Here is a 15213-nt window from a genome sequence, read left to right as displayed (position 1 = left end):
TTTGTCTATAGCTTCTAGGTGGCATGTTATATTAGATTTAGAAGTTTGGCACATGACTCCCCTGGTCATTAGCCTACTGTGACTTTGGGAGCTGTAAAATAGGTCTGGATGACAGAAACCTCAGAGCAATACATTCAAACTGGAATCACCATCATTTCCCCTCCTCATCCTTCTACCTGCCAACTAGATTTTTCTATTTTGTATTAGGTATCCTAATGTGCTGTTCAAATGAGATGTTCCTAGAAAGACAGTGTCACCACCTATGGCTGCCCTAAAACTGCACCCTTCCTAGTGCCTGGTTCTGATACCTCATAATATGCTACAGTATCCAGAAGTAACAATGTTATCCCCAGTTTCTCACACACACCCCACCACTACATATTTTAATTCAAATATCTGACCCTCTCCTATCCCCTCCAGTACTTCATACTTCCCTCTTATTTCTTCCCCTTCCCTCTCTCCCCCAGGTCCTCCTCTCCCTCCAACTCCCTCAATAATACTGTTACCTCCTCAAGGCAAGTCTGAAGCATCCGCACCCTAGTCTTCCTTCTTCCTAAGCTTCATATAGTCTGTGGGTTGAATCATGGGCTAATATCCACTTATCAGTGAGTAGATCCCATGTGTGTTCTTTTGTAACTGGGTCACCTCACTCAGAATGATGCACCCTTTTGCCTGTGAATTTCGTGAAATCGTTGTTTTTAATTGCTTAGCAATACTCCATTGTGTAAATGTACCACATTTTCTGTATCCATTCTTCTGTTGAGGGATATCTGGGCTGTTTCCAGCTTCTGGCTAATATAAATAAGACTTCTATGAACATAATGGAGCATGTGTCCTTGTTATATGTTGGAACATTTTTGGATATATGCCCAGTAATGGTATAGCTGGGTCTTTAGGTAGAACTATTTCCAATTTTCTAAGAAACAGCCAGATTGAAGGGTCCCATACACCAAGGAAAAGAGAGGCTCCCAGGACCCAGCAAGGATGACTTTAGCCAAAATTTGCAGAGAAGGGGGAGATAGAACCTGTAGAGACTACCTCCAGCAGATAGGCACAGTCCCCAGTTAAGGAATGGGAGCACCCACTCATCTCAAAGTTTTTAACTCAGAAATGTTCCTTGTCCAAAGGAAGAAAAGGGACAAAAGTGGAGCAGAGACTGAAGGAAGGACCATCCAGAGACTGCCCTAGGGATCCACTTGTCTGCAGACACCAAACGCTCACACTGTTGCTGTGGTCAAGAGGCACTTGCTGACAAGAACCTAGTATAGCTGCCCCCTGGGAGGTCCAGCCTGCAACTAACCAATGCAGATGTGGCTGCTTGGAACCAACCATCAGACTGAGCTCAGGGATCCTGTTTTGGAGAGATGCAGAAGGACTAGAGGAGCTGAGGGGGATTGCAACCCCATAGGAAGAACAACATTGGCTGACTGAACTACCCAGTGCTCCCAGAGACTAGACCATCAACCAAGGAGTGTACAGGGAGGGATCCATGACTCCAGATTCATATTTAGCAGAGGATGGTCTTGTCTGACAGCAATGGGAAGGGAGGCCTTGGACCTGTGGAGGTTTGATGCCCCAGCAAAGGGTAGGTAGGTGGGGGAGCACCCTCAAGGAAGCAAAGGAGAGGGGAGAGAGGGTGGATATGGGATGTGGGGTTTGTGGAGGGGTAACCTGGAAGTGGTATATCATTTGAGATATAAAGGAGTGAAATGATTAATAAAACATACAAAGCAAAAAACAATGCTACCTCAGAATGCATAGGCTCCAATACCCATTTAGAGGTAGCAAGTACATTTTGTAGATCAAGAAATGCAACACATTTTAAAAATAAACAAATGTTTCAAAACAAATGCAGCATGTATAACACTAGTGTGGACAAAATACCCAGAATCCCAAGGGAAGACATGAACTGTCCTTTGTCTTCTGAATTCAGTTGGTAGAACTTTGGTAGGAAAATGAGCAATGAAGAAGTCTGGAGTTCAGAAGACTAGATGAAGCATTTTTTTTTGCTCCTGATATTTAACAACCCATATGTCTGTCTCATCATTCCAACACCTCATCTTGGATGTCTGAAAGATATCTTGAGACCAACTAGTCCTTAACCCCTCCTTGATCTTATCCCACAATCTAGTCCTTTTGAAAATTTTCTCAACCATGAAAATAGCATTCCTGTCTACTCAGTTGCTTTAGCCAAGAAATTGTCTTTGATTCTTACAAATCCACAAGCAAGTTCTTCTGATTTTCCTGTCTAGACACTCTAGAATTTATCCATCATTGTCCATCCCCAGTCGCAGTCACACCTCTGCCCATCCAATTCTCCTGTGATTCTGGGCATTTAGCCAGCCAGCCAGAAAGAAACAACTACACACACACACACACACACACACACACACACACACACACCTATCTATTTTCTCCCTAAATAGCCAGAGTAACCTTTTTAGAAAGATATCCCCACCTTGTCACTTTCTGTTTAACACAAAGCTAATCTGGTCTACAGAGAGAGTTCAAGGACAACCAGAATACACAGAAAAACCCTGTCTCAAGAAAAAGCAAAAGGAAGCATAATTCATACTCTGCTCCCATTGTGGAATCAGAGGGTGAACAAGTTCCTGAAGTGACTTTGGCCTGCATCCTTCCTATCAACCCTCCCAGGACTGCTTCCTTAATAAATAAATCTCTTGCACACAGATTCCTGTCTCAGGGACTGCTTCTGGGAACTGCAGTCCAGGACATAATCTCACCTTCCTGGGTACAAGGAGGGAGAACTGGTATCTTGTTCAATGCCCCCAAAGAAGAAAGAGTTAATAAGATGTTGGTCCTTGGGTTTAGGATCTGGATTTAGGACATGGATTCTTCACCACATCTCATCCAGAGATTAAATAGACCTGGGATAAAAGAAGTCATCCTATCAGAAATTTTAAAAATATTTGCTCTTACTTTTTCTACTCAAGTGTCCTGAGCCACAGCTCACGCATTTGTGAAGTTTCAAACTAACAAGTCTCGTGAGGCATTCATGGGGAAGCCTATGAGAGTATCTTAGCCATAAGATTTTGAAATTAGACTACTTTCTCTCTAAAACATAATCATCCTGGGATTTGTCAATCGTTATCAAAACCATGGCAAAATAAATAAATAAATAAATAAATAAATAAATAAATAAATAAATAAATAAATCCTGATCACCACTAAGGTGACCAGAGTACAGAGGCAGCTGCACAAAGGTACAACATACCCAAACTTATGGGACACAATGAAAGCTGTGCTAAGAGGAAAACTCATAGTGCTGAGTGCCTGCAGAAAGAAACAGGAAAGAGCATATGTCAGCAGCTTGACAGCACACCTAAAAGCTCTAGAACAAAAAGAAGCAAATACACCCAGGAGGAGTAGAAGGCAGGAAATAATCAAACTCAGAGCTGAAATCAACAAAGTAGAAACAAAAAGGACCATAGAAAGAATCAACAGAACCAAAGGTTGGTTCTTTGAGAAAATCAACAAGATACATAAACCCTTAGCCAGACTAACGAGAGGACACAGAGAGTGTGTGCAAATTAACAAAATCAGAAATGAAAAGGAAGACATAACTACAGATTCAGAGGAAATTCAAAAAAATCATCAGATCTTACTATAAAAGCCTATATTCAACAAAACTTGAAAATCTGCAGGAAATGGACAATTTCCTAGACAGATACCAGGTACCGAAGTTAAATCAGGAACAGATAAACCAGTTAAACAACCCCATAACTCCTAAGGAAATAGAAGGAGTCATTAAAAGGTCTCCCAACCAAAAAGAGCCCAGGTCCAGACGGGTTTAGTGCAGAATTCTATCAGACCTTCATAGAAGACCTCGTACCAATATTATCCAAACTATTCCACAAAATTGAAACAGATGGAGCACTACCGAATTCCTTCTATGAAGCCACAATTACTCTTATACCTAAACCACACAAAGACCCAACAAAGAAAGAGAAATTCAGACCAATTTCCCTTATGAATATCAACGCAAAAATACTCAAGAAAATTCTGGCAAACCGAATCCAAGAGCACATCAAAACAATCATCCACCGTGATCAAGTAGGCTTCATCCCAGGCATGCAGGGATGGTTTAATATACAGAAAACCATCAACGTAATCCATTATATAAACAAACTGAAAGAACAAACCACATGATCATTTCATTAGATGCTGAGAAAGCATTTGACAAAATTCAACAACCCTTCATGATAAAAGTCCTGGAAAGAATAGGAATTCAGGCCCATACCTAAACATAGTAAAAGCCATATACAGCAAATCAGTTGCTAACATTAAACTAAATGGAGAGAAACTTGAAGCAATCCAACTAAAATCAGGGACTAGACAAGGCTGCCCACTCTCTCCCTACTTATTCAATATAGTTCTTGAAGTTCTAGCCAGAGAAATCAGACAACAAAAGGAGGTCAAGGGGATACAGATCGGAAAAGAAGAAGTCAAAATATCACTTTTTGCAGATGATATGATAGTATATTTAAGTGATCCCAAAAGTTCCACCAGAGAACTACTAAAGCTGATAGACAACTTCAGCAAAGTGGCTGGGTATAAAATTAACTCAAATAAATCAGTAGCCTTCCTCTACACAAAAGAGAAACAAGCCAAGAAAGAAATTAGGGAAACGACACCCTTCATAATAGACCCAAATAATATAGAGTACCTCGGTGTGACTTTAACCAAGCAAGTAAAAGATCTGTACAATAAGAACTTCAAGACTCTGAAGAAAGAAATTGAAGAAGACCTCAGAAGATGGAAAGATCTCCCATGCTCATGGATTGGCAGGATTAATATAGTAAAAAATGGCCATTCTACCAAAAGCGATCTACAGATTCAATGCAATCCCCATCAAAATACCAATCCAATTCTTCAGAGAGTTAGACAGAACAATTTGCAAATTCATCTGGAATAACAAAAAGCCCAGGATAGCTAAAACTATCCTCAACAATAAAAGGACTTCAGGGGGAATCACTATCCCTGAACTCAAGCAATATTACAGAGCAATAGTGATAAAAACTGCATGGTATTGGTACAGAAACAGACAGATAGACCAATGGAACAAAATTGAAGACCCAGAAATGAACCCACACACCTATGGGCACTTGATTTTTGACAAAGGAGCCAAAACAGTCCGATGGAAAAAAGATAGCATTTTCAGCAAATGGTGCTGGTTCAACTGGAGGTCAACATGTAGAAGAATGCAGATCGATCCATGCTTATCACCCTGTACAAAGCTTAAGTCCAAGTGGATCAAGGACCTCCACATCAAACAAGATACACTCAAACTAATAGAAGAGAAATGGGAAAAAGCCTCAAACACATGACCATAGGGGAAATTTTTCTGAACAGAACACCAGTGGTTTATGCTCTAAGATCCAGAGTCAACAAATGGGACTTCTTAAAATTGCAAAGCTTCTGTAAGGCAAAGCTCACTGTTGTTAGGACAAAACGGCAACCAACAGATTGGGAAAAGATCTTTAACAATCCTACAATATAGTGGGCTTATATCCAAAATATACAAAGAACTCAAGAAGTTAGACTGCAGGGAGACAAATAACCCTATTAAAAAATGGGGTTCAGAGCTAAACAAAGAATTCACAGCTGAGGAATGCCGAATGGCTGAGAAACACCTAAAGAAATGTTCAACATCTTTAGTCATAAGGGAAATGCAAATCAAAACAACCCTGAGATTTCACCTCACACCAGTGAGACTGGCTAAGATCAAAAACTCAGGTGACAGCAGATGCTGGCGAGGATGTGGAGAAAGAGGAACACTCCTCCATTGTTGGTGGGATTGTAGACTGGTACAACCATTCTGGAAATCAGTCTGGAGGTTCCTCAGAAAATTGGACATTGAACTGCCTGAGGATCCAGCTATACCTCTCTTGGGCATATACCCAAAAGATGCCCCAACATATAAAAAAGTCACAGGTTCCACTATATTCATCGCAGCCTTATTTATAATAGTCAGAAGCTGGAAAGAACCCAGATGCCCTTCAACAGAGGAATGGATACAGAAAATGTGGTACATCTACACAATGGAATATTACTCAGCTATCAAAAACAATGACTTTATGAAATTCGTAGGCAAATGGTCGGAACTGGAAAATATCATCCTGAGTGAGGTAACCCAATCACAGAAAAACACACATGGTATGCACTCATTGATAAGTGGCTATTAGCCCAAATGCTTGAATTACCCTAGATGCCTAGAACAAATGAAACACATAACGGATGATCAAAATATGAATGCTTCACTCCTTCTTTAAAAGGGGAACAAGAATACCCTTGGCAGGGAATAGAGAGGCAAAGATTAAAACAGACACAGAAGGAACACCCATTCAGAGCCTGCCCCACATGTGGCCCATGCCTATACAGCCATCCAATTAGACAAGATGGATGAAGCAAAGAAGTGCAGGCCGACAGGAGCCAGATGTAGATCTCTCCCGAGAGACACAGCCAGAATACAGCAAACACAGAGGCGTATGCCAGCAGCAAACCACTGAATTGAGAATAGGACCCCTGTTGAAGGAATCAGAGAAAGAACTGAAGAGCTTGAAGGGGCTCGAGACCCCATATGTACAACAATGCCAAGCAACCAGAGCTTCCAGGGACTAAGCCACTACCTAAAGACTATACATGGACTGACCCTGGACTCTGACCTCATAGGTAGCAATGAATATCCTAGTAAGAGCACCAGTGGAAGGGGAAGCCCTGGGTCCTGCTAAGACTGAACCCCAGTGAACTAGATTGTCAGGGGGAGGGCGACAAGGGGGGGAGGATGGGGAGGGGAACACCCATAAAGGGGGAGGGGGGAGGGGTATGCTTGCCCGGAAACCGGGGAAGGGAATAACACTCGAAATGTATATAAGAAATACTCAAGTTAATAAAAAAAAAAGAATAGGTTAACGAATGAAGCAGGGAGAATACAACTTTGCATATTTAATTTTAAAAAAATTTACTGAAAGAAGGTATCACACAGGGATGCTGACATTATTGTTTTGCTTCAACTTCACACTTACTCTGTTTAGTTGTAATTTTCAAACATCTTTAATGCTCTGGAAATTTTTTTTTTCTAATGTGGGATATGGGGCCTGGAACTTGTACATACTGGGCAATTACTGTAGTACTGAACCACCTTTTTTGTACTGTTGTAATATTGCCTTGATTTCTTACTTGTCAGTGCTGTGTATCTCACCTTCCAGAGTCTAAGCTCCTCAAAAAAAAAAACAAAACAAAACAAAACAAAACAGAGGCAGCTGCACCATGAGAGCGAGTCAAGTGGGTGGCATGTCTCTACAATCATAGAGTCTCCACCATCATAGCACTACCACTGTTCCTTCCTCCTCCCGACCTATTAAAATTCAGAATGTGCTTATTGAACACATTCTCTCTCTCTCTCTCTCTCTCTCTCTCTCTCTCTCTCTCTCTCTCTCTCTCTCCTCTTCTCTTCTCTGCCCAACCCCCATGGTAAGAACTGACACAGTCTTTGGCTTCATGTAATTAAAGACACAAATAATCGAATAACAGAATAATCATCAAGCACTCAATATGTCAAGAAGAAAAATGTGCTTGATACTAGGGCATGGAAAAGGTGATCTTCCATGTGGTGGATAGAATGAAGGAAGGCACCCCAGCAAGAACTACCAGAAGAAAGGCAGAAAGAAAGAGATGTGGTAAAAGAATGTGGCTGAAAGAACCATGGGAAGATGGTGATGCATTTGAAAGAGTAGAAACACCAGAAATAAAAGAAAGGTGAAAAGACTGGATGAGAAAGCCACATGACTGGGTTACAGGTCTCCCAGGGCCAAAGACCACCAAGTGCTGCCTCTGCTCCTACATCCTGTTGAACTGGACCTTGCCGCTATAGAGGAGCATGGCTCACCCTTCCCCAGCAGGGCAGCTGGAGCTCTAAACCTAGATCTCTCCTTCTGGATTTACCTTGGGCCCACTGGCCTCCACTGTGGTATCTTCTCACTCTTTGTGTTATAACCAACACACAATAAGGGGTTCAGTGCTCTGTTGACAGAAATGATGGGAGTGAAGGGGGTGTACAGGGAGTCACATAATAAATGGTCAAACTGGACCCACTGTCTGGTCATAGCAATGAGTGGTCTACACCTAGAATCTGGGGACCATACCTCCTCCTCTCCTAGACTAATCACATAAACAGTTCCAAAAGGCACTTCTGCTCTGCAGGCAGATTTAGATTAGACTGCTTGCCAGAGATTTCCAAGCACTTGATTTCTATTTTATCTTAAATGCTCAAGTAGCATTTAGAGCAAGGCTGAATAACTGCTGCTTTGCCAATGATAATCCAAGTAAATGTGAAGGACCCTCGTTGCATGAGTGATGGGTACAAGGCTGAGGAAAAGTCAAGGGGAAGCTTCCAGATCATCCTCAGATATGAAAGAGACTTTGGGAGAAGAGAGGGCCTTGACTCTGAGCTCCCAGGAGTAATGTTATCTCTTCCTCTTTAGTCAGTTTGAAATCTTAATTGTGTTCCAGGGACAGAAATACTAAGGACTCCATGGAAGCACATTACAGGAGTTACAGGAGTGGGAGCTGTGTGGCCTTTATGTCCAGGGTCACATTCTCCCTGTCTCCAGGGAGGGCTTCATGGAAAGCTGGCTCTGGAAAGGAGCCCTCATTCTGCTGAATCCCACCAGCAAAGAGAGTTGACCCCAGACCACTGGGGGTGAAGGGCCAGGCCAATGAAGTCTGCTGGTTTACAGAAGTCTATACCTTCTCAAGAAGTGAAGGTCACAAAATACACAAAACAGTCTACATCAAGATGTCACTTTGTCAAATTCTTTAGAAATTTAAAAGCAAAGCAAAATAAACTAAGAGAAGGCAGAAAGCTGTTGAGGGCCCAAATGAAAGGCTGAAGAGACTCCTTGTATATTCTTAAGAATTTTGCAACAAGGTCGCTCTTTTTTTTCTATCAATAAAACAATTTCATAAAAGGGGATGGACTTGAACTACCCTTACCTGCTGGAATGTTTCCTGAGGCTAGCTCAAGACAGAACACGTACACTGCAGCTCACCGTTAGCCTTTAGTAGAGATAACTCAGCTTAGGGGTTTCCCAGAACTTGGGCAATGCAGCTTATTCTCTAAGGCAAGGGACAAACCATGGAAGAGAAAAGTCATTTTCCAAATCACTACTTCCAGAGGGCTCTGCTTGACAACTAGATTGGAATTTGCATTCCCCCAGACAGAATGCTCTCTTGAAGTACAGTGGACTCTGAGGAAAGTACCTATGTAAAACTATAGAACAGCATCTTTGGAGGTTTAAGTAAATCAGGCCATGAAACAAAAATAAATTATATATGTTCTCTTACCCATACTGCTTGAGCTTAACCAAAGACATGCTCTCAGGAGAGGGAAACCGGAATGCATTTATATTTTCTTGTCTTGACAATAGGGGATATTATGGAAGAGGAGAAGCAATTGTCAGGGAGCAATGACCAGATAAAGGTATCAGAACAAACTTAGAGGAGGAAAAGGAACCCTGCTTACCTTATGCAAGGCTTCCAAGCTTGGACTAGACATTGTGGGGGTTCAACAGTAGCATGAAAAGCCAGGCTCTGGTTTGTCACATTAACAGTGCATTTCTCAAGCTCTTCTTCATACACCAGGTATTAGTTAAAGCATGTTATCTTCATGTTGTCATCCAGTTCTTCCAGTGACCTTACAGGACCTGTCATTCACTTCTCCCAGTGACCTTACAGGACCCTTTCATTAGTCTCATGATGCAACTGAGGAAACAGCACCGAAATGGTCAATTACATTGCCCAAGGTCATACGGGTATAAAGAGCAGAACTCCAAACTCAAAATGACCAGCCACCAAATATAATGCCTTTTGTCTCTGTTCACCAGGTCATCGAGGACTTGGATCATCTCTTGTTCATCTCTCCTGTCTAGTCATCCCAGCAGAAGGTCACTAAACATCCTGAGCTGAAAAGACGCTAGTTGATTCGCTCAGATTTATATCTAGTTTATAGTTCTCATGAGAACACATGCTTTCTCTATCAGAAGAGCAGGCAGACCCAGGCCAAATGGTCCCAGATTGTTTGATGGGAAATAAAGAAAAGAATCACCAGGTAGGATTATTTTTAGCTACCAAAGTCACCAGGAGGTAGCACTTTTAAGGGCCAAGGCAAAGGCTGAAGCACCTTAAAACTTAGGGGGATAGGGAATTGGTGTTATTTACGCTCATGGCAGGACTGTCTAAATCAAGAAAGGCACCTGAAAAAAACAGGGATAGGACCAGGAGGATACCATCCAGCATGGCCAATTACTGCCAGCACTGTGTCCTTCAGGTAAATGAATGAGTCAGAAGCACAAAGAGCCTGAAGATTAGGGGAGACACAACAGTGCTATGGTAGTAGACAGCCCAGCCTAGCAAGGGTCCAACATGCACTGCATGAAAGAGTAATGGAATAAGCAGGCTCTGGATGCATCATGCTCAAACCAACTCCATTGTTGCCTATTTGAATTCTTTTGATCATACATCAGGAATTCCAACTGAGTTTCTAAATGGGGATTAGGCCCTAAAAAAAATACTTTTAGAAAAAAAAAGAGAAAGACTAAAGTATGACCCAAACTTCAGGCCTTTGAGAAAAACATGGTGTGGAGGCCATTCTTGAGAAGCTTTCCCCCAAACCCCCCACTTTCCTACACTCTCCACATTTGCCTAAGATAGTTCCGACTGACATATTTGTTCTGAAATATGGATGTGTGACCCTCTTTCTGCACCTCCTGATCCCAGGCATCCAGGGACCTGGGCATGTTCCTTTTTTATCAAGTCCTTTAAGGAAGAGCTAAAGAAACACAACTATACCACAGGCCTGTCTCACAATGTCCAGTTTAACACAAGACACAATGACATGATAACTTTAAAAAAAATGGTTTAGTGGTTTCAGGGTTTTTTAAGTTAAGATAAAATAGAGGAAAAACAATCTTCAAGAGACTAGATTAAATTAATAGAGACCACTTAGCAGTTATTTTCAAAAGCCAGATGACTTTAAATAAAACAACCAGTGCAGCAGATGCTAAAGGTGTGTTCCCTTGGGGCAAGCATGCTAATAAATGTGCTGATAGACAAGACACGTTTGGAATTCAAATAAAGGTAAAAGGGCAACCTCTCTGGAGACCCGGCTCTGTTCTTAAGAGAGTGCTTTCTTAGGAACTCAGCAGCTAAAATTAGGAAGAGTTGCTTTGCCCTCTAAGAGCATCCTCAAAAAAGATCTTGAGTCCAGCCTACCTTGCCAGGCTCTCACTAGATGGAAGCTAAGAGACTCTTGGTGTTTATTGGCTGGCCTGCCGGAGGCTGGATGGGGCAAGTGTGAGAGTGTGGACTTTAATGGAGCTGTCCAAAGCCACTAATTCTGTGGCCTTTAAACTCGGCCTGATTTCATCATCTATAAAGCAGGTACTGATGAGATCCCACTCTCAAAGTTGTCTTATGCTGAGGATAAACACAGCACACCTCTGCACATAGTTAGTGCCCATAAGATGTACACTGTCTGAGCTAAAATCACTACAGTCAGGGGTAGGGTTGGGGGACTGTGAGGATAGCCTAAGCTACATATCGAGCTCATGGCCAATCTGAGCTAAACAATAAGACATAGTCTTAACAAAAAATATGTGTGTGTGTCCCTTGAGATAGGGAGCATGGATTTCCCATGTTTTACTTATGCTGAAATGCTAAATATTTAGAATTATATGTGATGTATTTCCTGTGACTGTGTTCTACAGTCTCTGTCAGCCAGCTCCATTTCCCTTTGGTTAACCAATATCAGGTCTTTCTTCCCTGGACCCAGCAAATAGAAGTATCACTACCATATTCACCACTCACTGACTTACTCACCAATGATATATCAAATCCCATCCAGTCACCTGGTCTGCCCTTGGTCTCCTCCAGAGTGTGTTTTCACAACACCACAGTTTCCTCGCCACACTAAATTGCCACATTGTAACTTTATTGCCCTCAGAGGTTGCTCTGAATTCTTTCCTCACTCAGTACCCGGGGTAGTGCTTTTCCACCCTGCAGGTGGGCAGCCTCCCTTCTGGGAAAGAAGACTAGATTCCTAACCCACTGACCTAGTTTGCTAGTGTCTCAGGATCAAGTTACCTACTCCTTGGTCTCCCAGGACTTTAAGACTTAAGACAATTTAAATTGATGTGTGTCTCCTACCTTATTTGTACCACCCAGGGCCCGAGAATCTCCATGGAGGTCGGCCTTCCCCTGAGCAAAAAGCTCAAAAAACTGAACCCTTTCATAATGGTTTCTGAATTTTCCCTGTGAAGCTGGGGTTGATTATGTGGGGGTGGGGTTGTTTCCTTGTTTCACATAGGGTCTTGCTTTTACTGACTTGGAATTTGCTGAACAGGCTGCCAAACACCAGCTTTGTCACCAGAAGGTAAACTGAGGCAGGCAGTCACTGGGGGATCAGTGCTTAGAGACATTAACAGAGGTGGATCCAGATTTCTACAGGGGCTGCTGCCAATGGCAGGCAGCGATTAGAGAAGTTACCCAGCAGACTTTTCTCTGGAGGACAAAGTTTTCATCTAATTCTTAGATTAAGAGGGCTGTGAGGGCAGCAAGCAGAGCTGAACTCCGTTACAGCATGAAGTCCTCAGAACTCTGTAACAACATGAAGTCCTCAGGACACGTGCCACACCAAGGCTCACCCATGTGGCTATGGTAACCCATGAGCAGCATTCCATGAGTTCTAAAGCTGTTTGTCATTCCTCCTGCGAGGCCCTTGGCAATAGAACAAGCTGAGCTCAACCTCAAGACAAATCTTATGTCTGTCTCCCATATCCCCAGGCCTGAGTCCTGCAACAACAGGCAATCTCACCACAGTACTCCACATGTTTCATTTTGCTTTATTCAAAATTAAAATCCATTCTGATGAAATTTTCTATCCCCTGTTTTACACTTTATCTTCTCCTTCCTCTCAGCAAAAGAAAGAACTTACTAAGTTAACCCTCCAATCTTTCCGGTGTTGCATTCTACAAAGCACAATGCGCTCAGTACTTGGCCAGCTACTAGAAATGAGAACACTACAAAAGTTTAAAGATGAGTATCTGTCCAGAAACACACTAAAATGTCCTTCCCCATTTGACTTGTTTTACATTCCCATCCAAGCATCATAGAACCCAATCTTTGAATCTTTAACCTTCAAAGGCAATTGATAAAAAATCTTTGGAAAAAGTAAACCAAGATTTGGATAAAGGAAATTCCACTATGTCTTATTTGCTACCTAGAGTTGGCGTCATAAATGTTCTTTGTACTTGATGTTTGAATTGTCCCTCAAGTTTTCTATGCAGGAGTTTCTCTATGGTCCAGCAATGATTTGCATTTCTGTACAAATTATTCTGTCATCTGAACTCTGTTACCTGATTAGAAACAAGGCCAGGCTCTTCAGAGACACGGGTCTCCCTAATGTCTGTTGAGATATACTGTATTCATCACCCTGATCTCAGCCAAGTGGCTAAGAGTCACTGATCCAAGGCAGAGGGCAGGGTGTGGGGGGATCTGTGCAAAGTCAGCAACATGACATGAAAATCCAGTCACAAGCTGTCCTCAGCAGAGTGATCTTCAGATGGTGGCCGTGTATTTCACTCTCAGGAAATACTGGTAGAATGTTTTAGCCTAACCCAACCATCTCATAAAGACAGTGGTTATAGAATTTTGCAAATAGGCCGTTTATGCAAAACATAAGAAAAAGTTACCATAAGGTTATATATGTTCAGTTGGTTAACTGGGTACATTCTCACAGAAATACAAGATTCCATTTTTAATTTATGCAGATTATGACACAGTCAAGGGCTTGGGCTCTTGCTAGTAGAAGCACTTTGTTGCTTCAAAACCTCTTTCTGTTTCACTTGGTTTAGAACTTGGTATAGGAGTGGGGAAAGAAGATCAGATGACCACATCTACCATGGTGAAAATGACCAGGCAGAGATTATGAAAGGAACTCTTGGTAACTGTTTAAAAGCTAAGTGAGGACTGAGGAAGAAAGTAGGATTGATCATTCTTACAGCTCTGTCCCAACTACTGTGTTCTTGTCACACCTAGGTTATTGTAATGCAATTAAAGCTATGAACTATGTTCATCATCATCTGTTTCTAAATTTGGTGACTGGACTCCACAAGCAATAACCACAAAGAAGAACAAAAATCAATTAATATTTAGAATCTGAACTTGTACCCAGTTTTCATTGATTGGGAATAATTCTGGTTAGATTGGCTTTTTAAAAATATCATCTAGCATATTAGTTTGTTCAGAAACCAGAACAACTGCCTGAGCAAAGAATTAGTTGGTTTGTTTCATGATAGGATTTCTACAACTCTAGGAAGGTCAGCTATTCAAAACATTTCTGGACCCTTTCTAAAAATGAATGAGCTCAGCTGTCTCCTGGAGGGGAAAAGTGATGAATTATAAGAAACATGAACCCTGATTATTTGGACTTGAGCAGCAGGTCCCCTGTGCTCCAGACACCACCCGGACCTGAAGGGACCCAATCAACAGTTCTCTGCACCCAAATCCCATGGGAGGGAGAGCTAAACTTTCAGAGGGGCAGACACACCTGGGAAGCCAGAAGAGACTACACTCTGCACAAATTTCTGACACCAGAGGAAAACACCTAAGCCATCTGGGACCCTGGTGCATGGGGCGGGGGGGGGGAGTGGGGGAGCGGTTGGGAAAAGGTGGCACAAGCCCGCCTGGTTGCCGCCCTCATGGAGAGCTCAACAGCAGCCCCCGATGAGCAACTTAAGTGGTGGGACCAAAGGTAAGACCAACTTTCTGCTCCAAGCGACCTGCCTGGTAGATTCAGGACACACGCCCACAGGAACAGCTGAAGACCAGTAGACAGGAAAGACTACTCACCCGAAAGCAGAACACTCTGCTCCCATAACTGGCTGAAAGAATCAGCCAGCATTCAATGTGTCTTTTCTGACCCTCCGTCTGAAGAGGAAATAAAATCTGTCAGGGGAAGTGAGATTGAATCAGCCCTCCCTGAGAGAAAAGAGACAGTTACAGACTAATGCATACCTTCAATGCCAGAGCATAGTAGAACTGGAAAGCAATTGCCAAATGTTTGTATACAGATAAGGAAGAAAGCCCAAAGCCAAACACAAGTTACACCACTGCTTTCAGAAGCTTTCTTGGGAA

This window comes from Rattus rattus, chromosome 15, assembly GCF_011064425.1.
Source record: "Rattus rattus isolate New Zealand chromosome 15, Rrattus_CSIRO_v1, whole genome shotgun sequence".
Taxonomy (NCBI): Eukaryota; Metazoa; Chordata; class Mammalia; order Rodentia; family Muridae; genus Rattus; species Rattus rattus.
This window is presented reverse-complemented; position numbering follows the sequence as displayed.